Genomic DNA, 7,439 nt, shown 5'->3' with positions numbered 1-7,439 from the left:
ATGAGCACTTCGTGTTGGGTAGCGGACAGAGGTGGGCCACAGAAACGGGCAGGTTTTATTATTAAGGCATCAATAGGCAGATAGCTTCCTGGGCCCAAAGCAATGTTTTCTCTCTGAACTGAGCTTGCACAACTTGCTCTAGGAGCTTTCTTGGCTAAATCTGCAGACCTCTGACTGGCTGTGAATGAATGAAGTTGTACTACCATCCTATTACATTCAGTGTTCTTTCAGACCCTCATGGGAGGAAGGAAAGAATGGTGGCAAGTATGGATTGGTGCATTCAATAAATCAACACCTTACTCCACACTGTGCTAGGTGCAGGGGCCGTGTCCCTTTGGAGAAAGCTTGGCTTGCCTGGTGCAAGCTGGTGGAGAGAGTAACTGAAATGAGATGGGGCAGAGCACCATTGTCTGAGGCATTCAGGAGATCCCAGTCGTGGATGTGCAGGGCTGGCTTGGCAGAGAGAAAAGGCAAAGATTCTGAGGTTGGACAGATCTAGGTCCATGGCAACTCTGCTTCTGACTTGGCATCCCCTTGGGCACCTAACATAGCTTTGGTTCCCTCACTCGTGAAGTGGAAATAATGCTATACCTAACTCCAAGGGTTCTGTGCCTCTAAAACAGGCAGCACATGGAGAACATACTCAGCAGAAGCCAGTTCTCTTCTAGAACCATAACTTGGTTCATTGCAAAGCTGAAATACTACTTTGAACAGTGGTGCCAGTTGTGCTATATCTTTTGGTAGAAAATGACAGCAACCAAGTCAATCCTCACAATAGCTGAGAACCTTCTCTGGCCTCACTGTGTACCACACTCTCACACCTTCATGTGCATAAAAGAAATGAATCAAGAATGATGCCTTGAGGGAGGTTTTTCTCCCCCAGGACTTTCCTATGTTGGTGGCAAGTTTGCTGACTGGATGATGAGAAGCACCAAGAGGCATCCATCAGTGAAGTGGTATTAACTTCTTTCCTCCTCACATTGTCAACCACAGCACACGGCACACTTCATTTCTTCACACCTTGCTGCTTATTTCCTCTTGTAATGCTTAGCTACGACAACCCTATCATGTTTCTAAAACCTTGGGAGAGCTAGATTCAAAATTTTCATTTTAGTTTTTCCCTTTATTAAATGTTTTTCATTGTAGAAGTAACAGAACCACAACATACTACTAAATATAGTAGCTTAAAGCATCCATCATTCCACAGTATAAGTCAGCTGCAATGCTGGTAGAGTTCCTTACTAGTTATTTTTCTGTATATATTTTTATACATAGTTAAAATTATAGCATTCCTGTCATTTCTGTCCCGCTTTGAAACCCATGCTGTCACCTGGTATTAATAACCACACTTTAAAACGTCTGCAAGATAGTTATTCTTGTAGATATACATAACTATAAGTTACTGTTGTACCTTTATTTTCAGGTTTCACTGATGGGAATAGTCTTGTGATGAGAGCCTATATAACTAAAACATTTTAAAATATTTTTAATTATTTCCTTGGCATAGCCTCATTATTGGAAATATTGTGTTAAAGGGTGTGTTTTAACAATAATGTTGATACTTGCCATCAGGTAGCTCGTAAAAGGTTTACACACATTTATATGCCTACCAGTAATGTAGTAAAGAACCCATTTCACAGCATCCTTGTCCGCACTGAGCCCTGTCCTTCACATTTTTCTCTTCACCTAATGTCCGAAATGACTCATGAGAACCCCTTCTGAAGCTGAGGGGAGCAACCGTGTCTGAGACATGTGTGATGAGACACCATGCTGTAGGTATAGGAGCCACCACTAGCCTGCCAGGTCTTGGACATGTCCACAAGGGAGGCAATCTGCTATTTCAGTCACTTCATCTCTGACCCAAAAGGTATAGAGTCCATGCAGAGACGTATGATCGAGACAGAGTGCTGGATAGCTACATGAAGACTTTCCATTTCAGTTTCTCCCCCTTCAGACACTTTTTCTTTAGAATTAATTTTCCCTTCTTAGGTATTCAAAAGGTTCAGCAAAGGAGAGAAGTTAAGAGAAACATCAAGGTTACAGATCCCACCTGGTGCCTTAGGGTTTGCCTGTCCACATCCTCCGTTCCCCACTGCAGCACTCTCCTTGCCATGCTTGGTCCTCAACACCCTTACTTGCTGCCAACTGCTTGGCTGGCCTGACACTCACTCCAGCCTTGCTCTGGGGCTTTATCATGCTTTCCCTCTTATCACACATCTCAGGAAGGAGTTTCAGGTGCATTTAACTTTACCAGGATTGAGACATACCCAGGCAGTGGGCTGGGTTTGCCTCAATGTGTTCAAGTGAGACACCTCTTTAGCCAAGAAATGCTGGCAGCAGGACAAAGCAGACTGGAGATAGAGACCAGTTAGGAGGCATCTTCTGCATCCTATTTCTTTTTCTGCCAAGGAAAAGGTTTGATGTTGGTGTTCCTTCATGCTCTAAAATACCTCAGTCACCTTTACTTCTTATAAATTGAATTAAGCATAAAGATACTTCATAGGAAAGCCTTGGGGGTTCTCTTTCCTCAAATGCAAAAACAAACAAACAAACAAACAAAAAAACCACCCTATTCACACTAACCTGACCATCCTGACCTTGGTGAGCTGGTGTGACCTCTGCCTTTGCTGTGTTTGCCTCTGTGGTCTGGAGCAATTGCCTCACCCTCTTTTGTCTCCATCCCCAGAATACTCTCAACATCTTCCTAAAGTAGCTGTGGCAAAAACTTGAAGACTACTCAGCTAACAGAATAAATGACTCTGAAGAGAAGAAGCCCCCAGTTAGGAGAAGACAGAGTGGCAAGTGAGATGTTCTGGAAATCAGGCTCGCTGGAGCTAGCCAAGTATCCGACTTGCTTCTCAAATTCACTTCACCTCCCTTAGCTTTAGCTCATTTGCATGTGAAAATGACTTTGGGAAATATTTGATGTGGTTTTAAAAATGTATATAGAGGAAAAAATTTAAGAAAATTACAGATTATATATTATAGACAACTAAATATTTAAGACTTTAAGACTTAAAAGGCTTACTGCCTCTACATTTCACTCAGACTAGTATATCTCAATGCCAGTAGACTGTGATGTTTGTGTAGGTATGACATACTGACATGGTTTGCACATTTGTCCCCTCCAAACCTCATGTTGAGATTTGATCCCCAGTGTTGCAGGTGCAGCCTAATGGAAGGTCATGGGGGTGGATCCCTCATGAATGGCCTGGTGCCATCCTCTTGGTAATGAGTGAGTTCTCACTGTATTAGATCCTGTTGAAAATTGATTGTTAAAAAGAGCTTGGCACATCCCTCTTCTCTCTCTCTCTCTTCCTCTCACCAAGTGATGCCTGCTCCCCTTTGCCTTCCACCATACCTATACCCTAAAGCCCTCACCAGGAGGCGCTGGCACCTGTACAGCTTGCAAGAACCATGACCCAAATAAATTTCTTTTCTTTATAAATAGCCTTAAATATTCCTTTATAGCAATGCTAAGACACCTCAAGCAACTCCAATTTATACAAAAAGTTATACAGAAAAATATTCTAAAAAATACTATAGATAAGGTAGAATTTTAACAAATCTTTTAGTGGTGCATAGGTAGGCAGGAAAAAGAAAACAGAGAAATGAACAGGAAAAAACAAAAAATAAAAATAAAATGGCAGACTTGTATTCTAACATTTTGATAATTACAATAAATGTAAATGATCTGCTTTATTTGTAATGACCACAAAATAGAAACAACCAAATGTTGCTCAATGCACAAATTGTTAAACAAACTCTGGTATATTTCTCTCATGCAATACTACTCAGCAATAAAGAGGAACAGACCATTGATACATGCAACAACTTGAATGTATCTCAATGGCACTATTTTCAGCTAAAACAAAAATGCCCATCTCCAAAAGTCACATACTCTATGATTCCATGTATAGAACAGTCTCTAAATGAAAAAGTAATAGATATGAAAAACAGATTCATGATTCCCAGGATTTAAGGATGGTGGGGGAAGAGAGGGAGGTAGGCATAACTATAAAGTGGTCGCACAGAGATATCTTTGTGGTGATAAAATAACTGTGTATGTCGGCCGGGGGCGGTGGCTCAAGTCTGTAATCCCAGCACTTTGGGAGGCCGAGACGGGCGGATCACAAGGTCAAGAGATCGAGACTATCCTGGCTAACACGGTGAAACCCTCTCTCTACTAAAAAATACAAAAACTAGCCGGGCGAGGTGGCGGGCGCCTGTAGTCCCAGCTACTTGGGAGGCTGAGGCAGGAGAATGGCGTAAACTCGGGAGGTGGAGCTTGCAGTGAGCTGAGATCCGGCCACTGCAGTCCAGCCTGGGTGACAGAGCAAGACTCCGTCTCAAAAAAAAAAAAAAAAAAAAAAAACAAAAACAACTGTGTATGTCGATTGTGCAGGTAGTTACCCAAATCTATATATGATACAATGACAAAGAACTATGCATACACATGTACCAGTGTCAATGTCCTGGTTCTGAAATTGTGCTATAGTTATATAAAATGTAACCATGGTGGGGGGGATATTAAGTGAAAGGTGCACAGAGTCTCTCTGTACTATTTTTGCAGCTGTGAATCAATATTTTGAAATAAAAACAAAAAACAAAAATCTTACAGCCTAGATGCAACAATCAATAGATCCTTATACGTCTGCCCAGTGCTGATTTATGAGGCATTATGGCAAGCTTAAAGGGAGAATCTAAAACACCGAGTCAGCCTAGAGATGCAATTGAGGCACACAGTAAGGCAATTCAGGCACCTTAACCTCGGCTCAGCCAGCTAATCTAAAATTACCCACTGTTGATCTTATTCTTGCAGATTCCTGAAAAAGTTGCTAAAATAAATAGAAACTGCATGAATTCTCTATGCCCCAGGTTTTCTGGAGGTAGCTGGGCACAGGTGGCAACTAGGATGGGAGAAACCTTGAACCAGTGGGTTGCTCATCGCTATTCCTGGGCACACCTGTTCACCACCCCTGGTAGTGTGGGAGTATAAGGTTGTGGAAGCAATGTGGCTGGGTAGAGTTGGAAGGAAAAAGGGCAGGCTTGCTGCAGTGACTGGGGCTTGCATCAGGCTTTTGCCCTGGGAAGGATCTGAGGTTATGGCTAAGGATACAGCAGAGACGAGGCATGAACTGAGTGCAGCCAGACAAAGATGAACATGGAATGCGGTCAGGGCCAATGTCTGAGCATGACCTAGGCAGAATGGCCAGGGCTCGGATGCTCATGGCCCACGAAGCCAACCGTGTGAACAAGCTCCTAGACGCTGCAGCACTGGCTGTCACTCTCATTTTGAATCTGCAGCCAGGTACCATTCGCCTCTGGTCCCAGTGACTCTGGTATAGACACAGGGTATGAGTAGCTTGGTCTCCACAGTTGGCTTCCAGGGCTTCAGTTCGGCAAGAAACCCAAGGACATGCTTCTCTACTCCATGGTGGAGCCAGCACTACCTTTACCAGTTAAGCAATTGTGTATCTTACAGATCTGTAGCCAACAGCATGAATCTCTAGGGGGCAGGATTGAAGGAAGAGAAATGCTAGGAAGGGGAACTTGAACTTTAGCCTCCCCCCAGCTAACTATGGTTCCTCTGGGGTGTGGTTAATTTTTCATGGAAGCTCATATTCTCATGGGAATTGCATAGGTTCTTATGGTTGTTTTTCTAAATTATTTGTCTTTCGTTATTTTTCAGAGAGAATCTCTAAAGGAAACAATAAGCAAAATGTTCAACTGTAAAACTTTGCACCCTCAAAATAAATTTCATTCTAAACATTATATATAAAAAATTTATAGAATTAAGAAACGATTTCAGGAACTGCAAATACCCAGGTACAATCAGGCCCTGAATGTAAGTGCCATCTCACACCCAAAAGCTTTCTCCAGCCCGGGGACGCTTTTGCCTGAATGACATGGTGGATGCTCCAGTTTAGCCAAAAATATGTGCTGAGCCCAAGAGAGATTTGAGAGAAAGAGAATCAGATAGGCATCCTAGCCTTGTATTTCTCTGCGTTTTCTAAACTCTGGGCTCAATATGAACTGAGGTCATTAGAAAGCAATGTAACTGAGCCAGGTAATGTTAGCTTCCCAAAGGAATGCCTGTACAAAAATAAGTGTGAATATTAGGCTCCCATTCCTGCAGAGAACTGATGCAGAGAATTAGGTTCCCCAGCACTCTTTTTGTATGTTTTATTAAAAAGGAATTGCCACCTTTGGTACCCATGATCCTTTAGAGAAGAACCAAATTTGATATTCAGCACCAAGAGAAAATATGTTCCAGAAATAAAAAAAAAAAAGTTGCAAAACCCTGTTTCTTATTATATATCCCTGGAAAATAATATAAGCCAACATGATTGTTTGTTTTAGTTTTCTTAGTCTCAGTACAATTAGAGTAACTAAATCACTCCACATGATCACATCTATATTTTTCCCCTTTAAAGGAGTGTTGGGTAATTGTTAAAGGATGGTTGTACCCTGTGTTTAATTTTGAAGCTGTCTGTAGCCCTTTCTGGAAGGGCATGAGTACATTTAAGTGTGAGGATGTGTGTTTATCCACAAGAGAATTCCAGCTAGCTGCCCCCTTTCCCTGCAGTTCCTGCCATCATTTCTCCTTTTCTGATTCATCTTTTTACATCTCAAAGATCCTGCCGGTATTCAACACCACAGAACAGGACTCATCCAACAGCTCTAGCTGGCATATGTTAGAAGGCCCTGTCAGCTTGCAGAACCTTGCACCCCACAGAAGTCTGAAAAGGCTGCCATGTTGTCTTCAAAAGGTTCAGTCCTGTACCATGGGGACAGGATTCATGCAGGCTTTACAAGTATTTTTCACTTGGAATTCAGGCCCAGAGAGCCTCCTGTGTGTGTGTGTGTGTGTGTGTGTGTGTGTGTGTATATATACACACACACACACATATATATACACTAAGTTATGGAGTTATGGAGGCAGCCATATATATAGTTATTGATGGAGGCAACCATTGTCACTGAAAGCCTCAGCAAAACTCTGGTACCAAAAGCTCTGATTTCCTGTGTGTGTGGGATGGTGTCCAAAGGAGCCACATGAGTCATCGAAAGCTGAAGGTTTAGGATGTGAAAATCTGTAGCCTAGGCCAAGGGTCATGGGCCAGTTGAAAACCCTCAGAACGGCACACACACCCCCTTAATAGGTAAGAAGTCCACATTCATTAGAGTGACTAACAAGCAGCTAGGCATTTTTCAAGATTCATTCTGTAATTATGGCCTCCAGTGATCCAAAAGAAAAATCATCAGCTTCATTCCAGGAATATGTCAGTGGCCAGCCAAGCCTTCCTAAGGCTGAGGACCACCACTGCCTTCCCACCCTGGAACTCCTGAAGCCACAATTGAGCTGGCAAGAGAAGGGCTGGAGAGGGGGCCACTCCAATGAGCTGAGAACAAAGAAAGACACCTGCTTTTAATCA

The 7,439-nt window shown here is 42.6% G+C and overlaps 1 protein-coding gene across 1 annotated transcript in view; it reads right to left on the bottom strand.

The window, feature by feature from the left end:
• WDFY4 (WDFY family member 4) overlaps positions 1-7,439 on the bottom strand; it is a 295,291-nt gene that overhangs the window by 69,788 nt on the left and 218,064 nt on the right. The window lies entirely within an intron of this gene.

Source organism: Mandrillus leucophaeus, unplaced genomic scaffold (genome assembly GCF_000951045.1).
Source record: "Mandrillus leucophaeus isolate KB7577 unplaced genomic scaffold, Mleu.le_1.0 Scaffold388, whole genome shotgun sequence".
Classification (NCBI taxonomy): Eukaryota; Metazoa; Chordata; class Mammalia; order Primates; family Cercopithecidae; genus Mandrillus; species Mandrillus leucophaeus.
This window is presented reverse-complemented; position numbering and strand designations above follow the sequence as displayed.